Raw genomic sequence first — 15,456 nt, 5'->3', positions numbered from 1 at the left:
AATTTATCATCACAATGTCCTGGAGGCTGGAAGTCTGAAGTCAAGGAGCTGGCAGAGCCTTGCTTCCTCTTAGAGGGGCAAATCCACTCCAGGCCTTCTCCTGGCTTCTGGTGGATGGCCAGCAATCCTTGGTCTTTCTTGGTTTATGATGGGATAACTCAATCTCTGCTCCCGTCACACAGCACCCCCCTTCGATGACTGAGTCCAAATTTCCCCTGCTTATAAGGACACCAGTCCATATCAGATTAAAGGCTCACCCTAATCTAGTTTGGTTTCATCCTGACTAATTACATCTTCAATGACCCTATTTCCAAATAGGGTCACATTCAAGAGACTGAGGGTTAAGACTTGGACATATCTTTTTGGGGGACGCAATTCAGATTATAACTAGCTTGCACTAAGTGGCACAGCCTGACCACTGGGTACCTGGATGAGAAACACCTCCCCAGTCATGGACTCTTATGAGAATAAACTTCTATGCCATCCTCAGAAACCTCCTGGGTAAATACAGCACCAGCAGAAAGCTTTTGATCCAAGTAGGTGCTGCCCCCTAGTGGACATAGCAGTGAGTAAAGAGTTGTGTCACTGGGAGAAGGCCCTTTTGTTGCCAGACATACATACTTCTTTAAAATACTCACGCTTACTGAATGCATTTCAGAGTGAAACACTTATTTGCCTACCTCTGCTGGGAGAAAGGAAGAGATTATTTACAATTCTTCTCTGGAGAGGGGATCGCAGTGCTTTATCATTACTTGAGTAAAAGTCAACCTACCCGTTTAGCTCCCACTAGCTGTTTACATTTGAGACATATGAAAGCTTCCACCCCAAGGTGAGATCTCAGTTCTTCTGATCAACTTATTTTATCAAGAGCACTCATACTGCCTGGCATTTTCAGTGTGCTATAAAACAAAACAAAAAAACTCTCAAAAGATGATGCTGTGGGTTGAACTGTGCCCCTCAAAAATCTATGTTCAAGTCCTAACTCCTAGTTCCTGTGAAAGTGACCTTATCTGGAAATAGGGTCTTTACAGATGTGATTCGTTAAGATGGGTCCTATAATCCAATGACAGGTGTCTGTATAAGAGGAGGGAAATCCTGACACAGACACACAGGGCGACAAAGGCCATGTGAAGACAGAGGCAGAGATTGGAATTATGCTGCCACGGGCCCGGGAGTGCCCAGGAATGCCTGAGGCCACCCGAAGCTGGAAGAGGCAAAGAAGAATCCTCCCCTAGAGGTTCAGAGGGAGTGTGGCCTGGCCAGCCCTTGATTTCAGACTTCTGGACTCTAAAACTGTGAGGGAAAACATTGTTCTTGTTTTTTTTATTTTTTTAAAGATTCATTTTATTTATTTTGTTCCCCTTCCCCTCTGTTGTCTGCTCTCTGTGTCCATTTGCTGTGTGTTCTTCTGCGTCGACCTATATGATCAGCAGCACAGGGAAACTGCGTCTCTTTTCTGTTGTGTCATCTTGCTGCATCAGCTCTCCATGTGTGCGGTGCCACTCCTGGGCGGGCTATGCTTTTTTCATGCAGGGCAGCTCTCCTTGCAGGGCACACTCCTTTGTGTCGGGCTCCCCTACACGGGGGTGCCCCTGTGTGGCACGGCACTCCTTGTGCGCGGCAGCACTGCATGTGGGTCAGCTCACCACATGGGTCAGGAGGCCCTGGGTACAGAACCCTGGACCCTCCATATGGTAGGCAGACGCTCTATCAGTTGAGCCACTTCTGCTTCCCTGTTCTTGTTTTAAGTACCCATTTCCTCCTTATTTGTACAGCAGCCCTAGGAAACTAACACAGATGGCAACTGTAACAAACAAAACAAACATAATAGTAGCAAGCAACAATTCCAACTATTTTTATGTTACTACTTTTTCTAAAGGAGAAAAGGTACATTTCAATACTTTAGTACAGGAAAACCCAGCAAATGGCAGAAAAAAATATTTTAACAAATGAAAAATTCACAATTCTAATTTTTTATTCTGTTTATAAAAATGGTTTAACATCCCCTGTAATTGCACACATATGGTGTGTAAAATATACTTTGAAAATCATTTCATGCTTACCCTGAAGAAGCTCTTTAAAGACAGTGGAAAAGGGAAAATAAATAAAATCCTTTTCATAAGAAGGAAAATAAAAGACAAAGGCAGACGATATTAGAAATGGTGGAAAGGAAGAGAATTCTAAAAAGGAGAGGTGGGTAAGGTGAGTGTGGGGAGCAAAGGGGAAGGAGAAAGAAAAGAAAGAAGAGCGTGCAGAAAGTTGTAAGGTCTACAGGATGGCTGGGGAGTGTATTATTTCTGCTCATCTCCTTTACTCCAGAACAAGCCCAAGTAAAAAGAGTATCAAGAAAATCTGAAATACAAACAGTGTGAAAATGCTGCTAAAAGCATCCTCAACAGCTGCCCAAGGGAAATCAGCACAGGTGGGAACGATGGCCCCTACTCCTGTAGCACCACATCTACCCCCTTGTGCACCCTGCCCAGGAGGTGCAAGGAGGGCCTTCTGAGGGTCCTCACATAGCAGGTTCAGAGTCCCAAGCAAAAGGGGTGTGAATGGCAGCAGGGGGGCAAGCCATCCTACTGTCGAACACAAAGCACTTCCACTGCCCTTCCTGTACACCTCGGCCACCTGCTCTGGGCTTAGCATCTTTGTGCCATGGCTTGCCATGGTTTGGGAAGACGATGCCTGTTTATCACCGGTGGCTCCCTTGAATGCCCTGTCCTCTGGCACTGCTACTGTTCATCTCCATTGCAGCTAACAAAGCTTCTTTTTTTTTTTTTCCATTTACATTGGATGACTCCCATTTATGGTTTTACTAGACATTTCCACCGACAGTCTAGCTCTTTGCCCATTAAATCCACCAACTCCCAGCAGTTTAGCAGCTTACTCTGAGATCAGTCCTGTGGCAGCTGTTCTGGGAAAACTGAGCAATATAAGACACCACTCTTTCCAAGAGAAGCTGTCATTTAACGATGAAAGTAAGATCAACATAGCTGGAATAATGAGAAAACGACTCTGTGATAAGGAGGAAAGTGAGTTCTGGAAGTAGGAGAGAAAGAGGGTGAGCCGTGTGCCATGCCCACGAGGAGGCAGTGGGACACCCCTGCCACCAAGAGCAGGAGGGCCGGGGGCACTTGGGGGCAGAAGTCGGGGAGCAACCTGCCCACTCAAGGGCCTGACATAAGCTAAAACCATAATGAAAACAGCAGGAGGAAGATGGCAAAACAGGACAAGGAGATAAGGAAGCAACTATTTTCTTTGCTCAGAATTCTGCCCTTGAGGCATCATCAGTTGGGATTGGTTAAGAGAATCCCATGCCATTGTGGAAAGAAACAATTGATATTTTATGTACTTTATTATGAAGAATTATAATAAGTATCATTATTCTTTTATTATATTGTGGTAGCAAAATAATACAAAGGAAAAAGTGAGATAAGAGGGGCAAATGGGGGGAAATTACAAATGAGCTCCTTTTTATAAAAAGGTTAAAACTGTAGAAAGCTGTAAGTTAAGATGGAGGAAGGTTGAGTTGGAAATGTGATCAGTCAGGAAATCTACTATTCCAATGAAAGGATAAAAGCATCAAGGAAATAAACCTAGTAAATTCAGGAGACACTGAGGTAAGCTTGCAGGTCAGACCTTGGGAGGGACAAAAGGGTGGAGGTTGAGAGGAGAGATAGACAGTCATAACAATGAGAAAAAGACATACATATAACAACAAGAAAAAGATGCTTTTCACTCTTCCCATGACTGAGGACAGCCAAGTGCACTGCAAGAATCTGATCCAGTAGAATTAAAGGTCAGAGTCAAAGCTCCACTGAGCATGTGTGCATGTGTGTGTGTATACACACTACATCGTTACCTGAGAAAAACCACATGCAAATGAATTACAAAAATAATCAGAGGTGGAGTTATAGGCTCTAGTTAGGGGAAGCTTGGAAGAGAGAATGAAAGGAGGTGGTGCTGCACAAAAAGAACACTGTATCAGAGTGGGCATCGCCATCCCCAAGTCCTCAAGACTGAGAAATAAACAAACAAAAGGGGAATTCAACCATGGACCAAAGTAGACTTATTACTGTAATAATGGAAGTACTTGTAAAACTGACTTTCCCCCTCGCCCCCTTTCCCGGCATCCTGCTTGTTTTTTGCTGTCTGTGTCCACTTGCTGTGCGATCTTCTGTACCTATTTCTGTTTTTGTCTTCTCTTCTTGTTTTTCTCCTCTAGGATTCGCCAGGATTTGATCCTGGGGACCTCTAATGTGGAGAAACGTTCCCTGTCACTTGCACCACCTCAGTTCCTAGTTTCTGTTGCGCCTTGCCATGACTCTCCCCTTCCTCTCTCTTTTGTTGTGTCATCAACTTGCTGTGTGACTCACTTGCATGATCACTTGGCTTGCTGTGTGGGTGCTCAACTCGCCACATGGGCACTCAGCTCATCACACAGGCACTTGCATGGGCACTGGCTCATCAGATGAGCACACTTTTTTTTTTTTTTTTTAACCAGGAGGCCCCAGGGATCAAACCTGGGTCCTCCCATATGCCTTGAGCCACATCCGCTTCCCTGTAACACTGACTTAAAGATAGTGGTACCCAAAGGTTCTGAGGGGTGGGGAAGGGGGAAGGGAAGAACAGGTGGAACACAGGGCATTTTTAGGGTATACAGACAGATACAGACCATTAAACATTTTTTTCAAAACCTATAAAATTGCACAGTACAAAGTGAAGACAGAATATAATGGAGAGTAGTGTAATATAATGGTTAGTAGCAATGCTTCAATATTTGTTCATAAATTGTAACATACATACCACTAACGTAAGATGTTATTAATAGGGGAAAATGTGGGGCAGTGGCGTTTATGGAAGGAAGCCTGTATATATTCGGTGTAACTTTTCTGTAATCTAAAACTTCTTTAAAAATAAAGTTAAAAAAAAGAATGCTGTATCAAAGGGGAGAGCAAGACTTTATTTAAAGGGTAACCTGGGCAGAGCATCTTTTCCTTCGACTCTAGTCAGGCTAATATAAATAGGAAGTCACAAAGCTGCACGGCCATGTTGACTTTCCTGTACACCATCATTATTGTAGAGAAACGGATGCTCCATCCTAGTGCCCTGGGTTAGACTCAGGGCAGAGTCAGCAGCTACACCTGGATTGCTGGCTCTATTCTTGTCGACACGTGAGAGAGGGGGGCCCACCCAGAGTGGAGGGAAGGAAAAGGAGTCAGCATTGGGCGCTGCTGACCAGAGGAGAGGAAAGGAGATTGATGAGGGTTGGAGCAGTCTAATAAATAAACTACGAATATTGAGGCCTGCATGATATTGGATAAATGGTACAAAAAAAGGGAGATGTGCAGAGACTGCCAGTTCTCTACCCAACAGGCCAGCTGTAGACTACCAGGCAACCGGCTCTGTCTCTCTCCCAGGGCTCTATTCTCTCTGGGCTCAACTGCTCGGCTCCTCTGTGTGCTTACTTCCTGGGCTCCAGTTCAAAATCTCTCTGCTCTGTCCTTTGCCATGTCTTTTCTCTGTGAGTTTCTACCCACCAAGGGGGCAGGGATGCAACGTCCCACTGACTTGGTCTAATCAAAGCCTTAATCATTATTTAATCAAGTAAAAGTGAAACCTCTAAATCCAATATAATCTAATATGCTGAGAGGGACAGACCAGTTTACAAACATAATCCAATACCTATTTTGGAATTCATAAACAATATCAAACTGCTACACTCCCCTTCTTCCTTAATTAAAAAACCCTGATTTTATTCCAAGCATCCACACTGCCAGCTAAAACAATACAGTTCCTAAATTTCTTTACAATAGGGGTAGTCAATAAAATGAAGCAAGTTATTAGAATTCTACTGTAATTCCTATAGATGTTTCTGACCAGCTAAATTGAAAGGAACTAGACTTTCAAGTCTAACTGCTCTTAGATTTGTATATAAACAGCTCAAGCAATTAATATATGGTCATGGAGGCACACAATCTGTCCTCTAAATGACTAAATTAATAATCATACTTAAAACAATTATCTTAAGAGTCACAAGCTACCCAGTAATAAAGTGTATTGGAGAGAGAAAAGTTTTGGCTTCACAACTAAATTGTATTACCTGCAAGTTTAATAAAGCTCTTATCTTCCAGGGCCAATGCCAAGCCTTCTGAACTAAAATGGAAAAGTGTGATTGATCAATTCATATATTTATCTAACCCAAGAAATAATAATTCATTTTTTTAAAAAAGCAACAATGCTTAAAAAAGGGACTCTCCCATCTAGGTAAATATATTAATCAAAATAAATTAAAATATCCACAGATTTTCAAATTAAATATCACTCATAAACCAAGAATCTAAAGAAAACTGTTACATAAACAAACCAAGGGCAGCATGTTTAGTTTTTAAGACCTTTAAGCTTTTAAAACAGAGAAGCCTGAAGCACAAAGAAAAAGAGGAAAAAAAGGATCAATGCATGCCTCAGTTAAAACCTACAAGAATTATAAAGCACTTGTATACAGAAAACTGCAAAACATTGCTAAAAGGTATTAAAGAAAACCGAAATAAAGCAAAGGACAGTTGATGTTCAGGGACTGGAAATTAAATATTGTTAAGATGTCAATTCAGGAAACGGACTTTGGCCCAGTGGTTAGGGCGTCCGTCTACCATATGGGAGGTCCGCGGTTCAAACCCCGGGCCTCCTTGACCCGTGTGGAGCTGGCCATGTGCAGTGCTGATGCGCGCAAGGAGTGCCCTGCCACGCAAGGGTGTCCCCCGCGTGGGGGAGCCCCACGCGCAAGGAGTGCGCCCATGAGGAAAGCCGCCCAGCGTGAAAAGAAAGTGCAGCCTGCCCAGGAATGGCGCCGCCCACACTTCCCATGCAGCTGACAACAACAGAAGCGGACAAAGAAACAAGACGCAGCAAACAGACACCAAGAACAGACAACCAGGGGAGGGGGGGAAATTAAATAAATAAATAAATCTTAAAAAAAAAAAAAAAAAAAAAGATGTCAATTCAACCCATAGTGATTTACAGATTCAACACAATCCCAATCAAAATTCTAACAATATTCTTTGCAGATATGGAAAAGCCAATCATCAAATTTAAATGGAAGGGTAAAGGGCCTGAATAGCCAAAGCCATCTTGAAAAAGAACAAAGTTGGAAGACACACACTTCTCCTTTTTAAAACTTACTATAAAACCACAGTAATCAAAACAGCATGGTACTGGCACAAGGACAAACAGATAAACCAATGGAACTGAATTGAGAATTCAGAAATCAATCCTTACATTTACTGACAAATGATTTTTGAAAAGGGAGCAAAAACCACTCAACTGGGAAAGAATAGCCTCTTCAAACAATTGGTGCTGGGAAAACTATCTCCATTTGCAAAAGAAGGAAGGTGGACTCCTACTTCACAAAATCAACATATAATGGATCAAAGACCTAAATATAAGAACCAGAACTATCAAATTCCTAGAAGCAATCTAGGGAAACTCCTTCAGGATCATGGATTAGGCAATGGTTTCCTTTCACTTTAGACACAAAACACAAGAAACAAAAGAAAAAATACATAAATGTGACCTCATCAAAATGAAAAACTTTTGTGCATCAAAGAACTTTATCATGAAAGCAAAACGACAATCTACACAATAGAAGAGACAATCCGGAAACCTAATATCCAATGAGTTTAATATCCAGAATGTATAAAGATATCCTTTAACTTAACAAAAAAAGACAAATAACCAAATTAAAAAATGAGCAAAAGACTTGAACAGATATTTCTCCAAGAAAGATATACAAATGGTCAAAAAAGAACATGAAAAGATGCTCATCCTTAATAATTAAGGAAATGCAAATCAAAACCACGAGATACTATTCCACACCCACTAGAATGGATATTATTAAAAAAACAGAAAATTGCAAGTGTTGGAGAGGATGTGGAGAAACAGGACCACTCACTCATTGCTGGTGGCAATGTAAAATGGTGCAGCCACTGTGGAAGACAACTTGATGGTTCCTCAGAAATCTAAGTATAAAATTACTATATGACCTGGCAATCCACTACTAGGTATGTACCCAAAGGAACTGAAATCAGACACTTGAACAGATACTTGCACACCAATGTTCATAGTGGCCTTATTCAGTTGCCAAAAGATGGAAGCCAACTCAAGTATTCATCAACTGATGAATGGATAAGTAAAATGTGTGTATATTCACACAATGGAATATTATTCAGCTGTAGCTGTAAAAGGGAATGAAGTTCTCATTCATGTGACAATATGGATGACATCAACCTTGAAAGCATCATGTTGAGTGAAATAAGCCAGACATAAAAGGACAAACAGGTGTATGATTTCACTGATATGAAATTAGAATAAGCAAACATATAGTGTTAGAATCTAGAAGATAGGTTACCAAGGGATGGGGGTGGGGGTGGGGATAGAGAATAAGGTGTTAAGACTTAAAATGTACAGAGTTTCTAATTGGGATGTTTGGAAAGTTTGATTAATGGATGGTGGTGATGATTGCACATACTGGGAACTTAAACAGCACTGAATTACATATTTGAGTGTGGTTGAAAGGGGGAATTTTATGTTGTAAATGTTACTAGTATAAACGTTTTAAAAAATCTATGGAACTGTACAAAACAAACAGTAAACCCCAAGTTAAACTACAGACTATAGAAAAAATTTGCAAGTGTTTCCTATTAACTAAGGTACACCAACACCATATATATACAACACATGTGTTTGCATTTATAGTCTTCAAGTTAAGCTCTTAGCCAGTCTTTACTACACTCTTCAGAATTTACCTCATTTCACAGCAAGTTATACGAACTTACCCTTTGAGCCAGGCATATTACGGAAAACCATTATAAGCAAATCAAATACTAAGTTTTAAGTTTTTCACTTTAAAAGATTTGTAGGATTTGGGGAGAAAAGTGGGTAGAGATTCATTATTATGAATAATAAAACAAGGAGGCATAATGGCTGCCAAATAGCAAGAGAATTAAATGAGAATGTCAGGCTACTTCCACAGAAGCATTATTTATTTTGGTCCACAGTAAAATTTCCAGAGTCAGCAATGTCATACAGTAAAATGTTTGTTCCTTCCTTGTAGAAAAGGGATATATCAAAAAGGATTAACCAAACATCTGAAGACTGTGTAATGGAAGAACATTTTTACTCTATTCTAATTACTACTGTGTGAGTTTCATGTGGTTAAAGATTATTAATTTAATCTGAAAATTCAAAGCAGCTTAACAGGATTTTTTGTTTGTTTTTGTTGTTTTTAAATGAGAAAAAAAGACAAATGAAGTTTTCAGGAAATTAAGAATCCTAAACCAAGAATATGAAAGCCATATGAAAAACAACCAAATTAGTCCTATTAGCTCTTAGCTTATTTTCATATTTTCATATTTAATTAAGCAAGTCAAACTTGTTTCAACTAGGAAAGACTTTGCGTCCTTAAAGTTAAAACTATTAGTATAGGATAGAAGGCATGTTGTTTTTTTCCCTGTTTCATATTCTCCTTTCTTCCTTTCTTCCCTCATAGAAGATTAAGTTTTAAAATATTATCAACAACTAAGAGTCAAAGAGAATGTCAGAATCTTAAAAAAGGGAGAGAGAGAAAAAAAAAAGACTTCCCAGAAATTCCAGTCCTCAGGAGTCACAGTGAGCAATTCCTCATTACACCCTTTCTCCTTGACTAGGAACTAAGCAAACCTATCATAAATGAGCTACAAATAAGGGGAAGAAAATGAAGACATTAAACATAAAGTTTTCTGTTCATTACTAATTTCAAGAACCTAAAAACTCGGTGGAATCACTGATGGAGGCAGGTAGGAGAGAAATATCCTGTAACTGGGAAGTTCTCCAGGGTAATCCCCCTTCACATGCAATTTATTAGCCCCGGTGAGACTCACGTAGTGTTTCTTATATTCCAAAATTATACCATCAATATACAATTATAAAGCCAAGGACAATTATTACTCATACTCCCAAATTCTAATTTGTTGGAGATCATAATTAAGATTTGACAAAGCTTTATAAATTTAACACATCACCAAGATGGGAAACATGTTGATCACCCTATCGTCATAGCACAGTCCTTGCTCTGTCCTTGTGGACAGATGTTCTGATTTATTTTTAAAAATCACAAATTTTTATGGGAAATAGGTTTTTCTAAGAGCTGGTTCCACTGTTAAAGAACTGTTGCCTTCCAAACAAAAGATGGACAGAGGTGGGCAAAAGTCCTCTCAGGGCAGTGTCAAATGCATTTGAACTGAGGCAGAACACTGATCTGAGTTCAAATGAGCAGCATCCAAAAAGACAAACTGTCTGAATTTGCTGGTACAGATGCTGACTCATGGCAGGTTTTGATAGCATGGAATGCCACAAGAAGTGGCAGGGGAGGTGGCCACTGCTAAGGAATGGCGCAGGGGGCAGGGGAAGGCTTGCTTCCTGAGGTGGTGACGTTTACACTGACTGACACCTGACGGATGCAGAGGTCAGCTAATAAGGTGAAGGGGTTAGGGCAATGCAGGTCAAGAGAACAGTATGCACCGCGGTCCAGGAGGAAGAGAGAAGATGGGACACTCCAGAAACAGAAAGGCAGGCAGGGCTGGAGTTAGGGGCTGAAGGTGAGTGACGACAAAGCAGGAGCTCCTCTGCAGATAGAGCTGCTCTCAGTCATAAAGCTAATTAAATTAAAATACCCATACATCTACTCCCTTCCAATAAAAAGTGACCCTATTCCAGGTCAACTGCTAATAGACCCACACAGTATCAGCATTATACATCAACGGTTCTCAACCCTGGTGGTGATTCAGAATTACAGGTGCCACTTCCTAAACCCACCCACGTCCAGTGTGCCAGAGAACCCAGGCCTACAGGTTAGGATGGGGCCAAGGGGGCACCGACAGGATCCCTGAAGCCTGGAGAGGTCTGAAAACCACTGACCTGTGGGTAATATGGATTTCCATTCTATCATTTTAAAAAATCAATTAAAAACGTATAAATCATTCAGGGCTACAAAGTGCTACAGACAATAAAAATTACCCATCATGATCCCTGCCTGCAGTGCTTAGACCAGTGCCTGGCACAAAGCAAGTTCAATGTAACTGTATGCTGTTTTTATCAGTGGTATGCTGTTTTCTTTTTAAAAGGCCTTGATTTGTAGCATTTGTCTATCTCCATGGTATAAATACTTTCACCACGGCCAGTTTTAAGCTACTAACAGTTTACTTGCTCGCACAATTCCTGAAGAGTTAACCACTGGCTTTACACGCCCTAAGAGCCAGCTCTTGCACTGATGGACTTGCCTCTGGTCAAGGCACTTTATTCAGTTCTGGACAAGTGAGGTTTCTCATCCCCTGGCATTAGTAATTAGTTCAAGATATAGGCTTGTGATTCCAATAAGGTCAGATTGCTTCTTAGGAGAAAGGGGACCTTTTTAATAGGGCTGCCAAGAGGGGAGATCAACTCTGTGTGTTCCCTACCCTCGTGGAGGAGAGAATGCGGCCAATGTGCAAGAAGCAGCAGAGAAAAGCTGGTTGAGAACTGCAGGCGAGCCTATGCCTTTGAAACCCCAGATCTCGTCCCAAGGCTTTGGTTGTTGCAGCTTTGCCTTAGATTATGCAAGTTACCCCAGAAGCCTTCATGGCACAGGTTCCCCTATGATGGGCCCCTCTCCCAGGCAGCCTCAGCTGCCACTGCCTCACAGCCTCATGTGACTAATCACACACACACACACACACACACACCCATAACAGTTGAAAACTAGCGTCCTGTGGGCCACGTGCAGTCTGCAAGTTGTTAGGGTCCCTCCTAAAGTAGCGAGATAAAGTAGGACTGCACAGTTAAACTGAAAATTCAGATAAACAACAAAGATTTTTTAGTATGAGTATGTCACAGTGGTATTTGGGGCATACTTATACTAAAAATGATTTTGTTGTTTACCTGAAATTCAAATTTAACTGGAAGTCCTGTATTTTTCTTTGCTAAATCTGGCAACCCGATAAACCTACGTGTGAAAGTGAGCTAACATTTAAGAACTAAGAGACTTCTCATACAAGTCCCAATTTCTAGCTTGTCTTAAAAACGACTACAGAAAAAAACACACAAGAAGCTCTGGCATGACTGAGCCCTTATTTCCTCACAGCTGCTTTTGGCAGGGGTGGAGAAAGGCTGCTCCTACAGAAGGGGCGCACACCCTCCTGGCCATCCCAGGCCCACCCGCCCACTGGGGCACTTAGGGTAACTGCCTCTGGGTCCACAACCCCAGCAGAAGCCTTTCCCTAACCTCAGGTGAGGGACACACGTGGTTCTGTGCCTGCAAAGCACTCTGCACTTACTAAATGCCTAAGGGACAGAAGCGAGTGTGATACACCGTCCTCCGTGACGTGCCCTGGCTGACTTCTCCAGCATCTTCACCTTCCTATCCCCACCTTCCACTTGGCCCCCCTGCAGTTCACTGCACTGTATCTCACCTTTAGGACCTTGCTCTTACTCTGTTTGCCTCTGCCAGGAGTGCACCCTCCACCTCACTTGCCAGCTCCAACTCCTCTGATGGGCTCCAGTTCAGGCGTCACTACTCCAGAGGAGTCGTCTGGGCTTTCCATAGACAACGCACAGTAGTGAGGGGCAGAAACCCTGAGCCAGACCACCTTGCTGGGGGACTTTGGATAAGCTATGTAACCTTTTTGGAGCTCATTTTTCTCATCTCTAAATGGTGATGACAAAGCCGGTTTACATATGCAGAGTGCCTGTTAGAATTGTGACTATTAAAATTGAATCGTTATTAACATGCCTACTTATTTAATTAATCCATAATTACTTACTGGGCCCACTGGGTGCAAAGCACTAAGCTCGGCACACAAAACAAACAATAAAGTGTCATAGATACGCCTGTCAAGAAGCCATAGCTTTAGGGGAATATTCTGAAAATTAAACAGTAAATTACAATGCAGAGTAGAAAGAGCTATGAGAAATTGTGGGTTTTAGGGAAAATAAGGGGTGGGGGTGGAGAGGTAAAGTGTAGGTGCTGAAAAAGTCTCCAAATATCCAAAGGGAACGGTATTTACCGTATTTAAAATGAGCCTGTGAGTTAGGTGTGATACCGAGAGTAGATCCTCCAGACTCAGGTAACCATGTGCATTAGGGTCCAGCAACCTCCACTCCCAGGACAGGGGACTGAAACTACCTCCTTAACTTCACTGTCCCATTATGGGAAGCTTCTGGAAGGTGAGCGTACTTTTTATCCCTGCATCCCCAACTCTAGCCGGGTGCTTGGGAAACTGGTTGCTGCTCAATAAAAGATTTCTGAGCTGAGTGTGATTCAAAACAAGCATCACTTATACTCAAAACTTGGAGCAAAGAATCTTGGTCTTCAAAATTTTATGCTCCCACAAGTGACAGAATTGGCTCCAACATGATGGTGTATTAACAAAATTTCCCTGAGTGAAAGTGACTGGAAAGGAGATGCACAGAAATGTGAACAGGAGAGGATCTGAAAGGCACACAAATGGAAGGAAAAAGGAATCAGAGGCCTAGGAGAATTACTGGCCAACGCGCCAAAAAGAACAGAAACTGTCAATATGACTAAGGAAACCATCCGTAAAGTAGGAAAGCAGAAAAGTATAATAGAAGGAAAAGTACACTTTTTCCTTCTATCCCTTGTGCAAAGAAAAATTCAGATAACTATTCACAGTCTGGAACTGCTGGTGGGGCACTGATGTCACCACAAAGAACAGCTCTGGCTGGTGTCTGCAGAGGTGGCCTAGAGCTCTGCCTATAAACCCTGTTCACTCCCAATGGTTTGGGTGGTAACCCTAAAAGCAAGAACTTGTCTCTGTGTGTCCCGGCACTGCTTTAAGCACCGTGCATCCATTATCCTTTTAATCCTTGCAACAACCTTGTAAAGCAAATCCACATCTTAGGCCCATTTAGAGATGGAGAAACCGAGAACAGAAACAGGGTAACTTGGCTGAGGTCACAGAGCTCTAAGCCAGACGGTCTGGGTGCAGAATCCTTGCTCTGGTCTCTGTGCTCATAACCATTTCTTTTTCTGGCTCTTTAACTAAATAATTCCTGTAGATATTTCATTTTCCTTGTGAAGCCAAAGGGAATGGAGAAGGGAACGCAATTAATTTGAGTACTGCTCTCGAATCACGCTCCATTTCTGACTTCCCCAGTTAGGGTCCAGTGAGGATTCTAACTTCACAGGCTGTTGTGAGGTTTAGAGCGTATTCAAAGTCCATGACCCAACACGTAATAGGTGTGCAACAAACATTTCCTTCTCACGGTAAGAGATAAAATTAGGGTTCAGGAAGATCTCACTCACTTTTGGGCTAGTGTTCCTTTCAACAGCCCAGACCTGTCCCTGGCTTCAGTTTTTACAAATTCCCAGGCGCTCTCCTGGACGTGCAAAAGGTAAAATGCAGCCAAGGAAAATACCAGCCCCCAATCAGGTGGCTGTCTTGGCGACCCGCTGGTACCCAAAAAGAATTGCAGAGAAGTGCCATGGCCGGACACACGCAAAGGGCATTCCCAGGTCTCCGCACCACGCCCCTCCCCTGTCCTAGGAAGATGGCCTTGCAAGATTTGTCCCTCATTCCCCCTTTTTCTTCCCTACCCTTCGCTCAACGACTTGGGAGCCTGGGCTCAAATAAGCGCAGGAATCGAGAGGTGACAACTACCGCCCGGCCTCGACGTGGGAGGCCGCGTTTTGCAGAAGGGCGGGGCGCCCGCTCGAGCAGGAAGCTCGAGCCCCAGCCGCCACCGACAGCCCGCGCCACTCACCGGCGCGCGCTGGGGCAGGCTGTGGCGCCACTGAGTGTGGTCACATCAGCGCTCAGAGGTCGCAGGAGGTAAGGGAGAAGCGCCGAACAAGGACTGCGCGTCCGGCACCGGCGAGCGCCTCCGCGGGACCTACGCGGCGAGACGCGGCGGGGCGGGGCTCCGGCCGCTCCCGGGACGCGGCGCCGCCTCCCCCGCGCTTCCCGCGCCCGCGAGCGCCCCCCCTGGCCGCGCTTCCGCCGGACCCGGCGCTGCGGAAGATCCCCGAGCCCGGCTCGCCCGCCGTCCGCCGCGGAACTACCCATTGCCGGCTCCAGGAGCTCGGTCACCTCGGCCACCTCGGCCCTGGAGTCCCGAGAGCGAGACGTGACCAGGGACGAGGCCCGAACTGTAGAAATCGGGGCGGGGGGTGGGAGCGTGGCACAACTGAACCTGTTGGCACGTTGCGCGTGCCAGAGGTTTTCCCAGTTAAACCGGAGATCCTCTTCATCATCAAGGCGTCATAGAAACGCAGTTTGGAAAGTTAAGACTTGACCCCTGACTCATGTGTGCGGAATAATATAAGAACATTTATTCATTAATGTCCCTCTGATCCAGTTAGGCTAGAATTTGGAAGGTCTTTTCTCCCACGTGATCTATTTTTATTCCAATGTTTTCTAGGGATACCTT

The 15,456-nt window shown here is 43.4% G+C and overlaps 1 long non-coding RNA gene across 4 annotated transcripts in view; it reads right to left on the bottom strand.

The window, feature by feature from the left end:
* LOC131280434 (uncharacterized) overlaps window positions 1-14,923 on the bottom strand; it is a 172,860-nt gene extending 157,937 nt beyond the window's left edge. For all 4 annotated transcript variants that reach the window (XR_011650117.1, XR_009188025.1, XR_009188026.1 and 1 more), the window contains exon 1: window positions 14,791-14,923. This is a non-coding gene — a long non-coding RNA (uncharacterized lncRNA). The remainder of the gene's footprint in view (window positions 1-14,790) is intronic.
* Window positions 14,924-15,456: the final 533 nt, after the last annotated feature.

The sequence above is a fragment of the Dasypus novemcinctus genome, chromosome 11 (assembly GCF_030445035.2).
Source record: "Dasypus novemcinctus isolate mDasNov1 chromosome 11, mDasNov1.1.hap2, whole genome shotgun sequence".
Lineage (NCBI taxonomy): Eukaryota > Metazoa > Chordata > Mammalia > Cingulata > Dasypodidae > Dasypus > Dasypus novemcinctus.
This window is presented reverse-complemented; position numbering and strand designations above follow the sequence as displayed.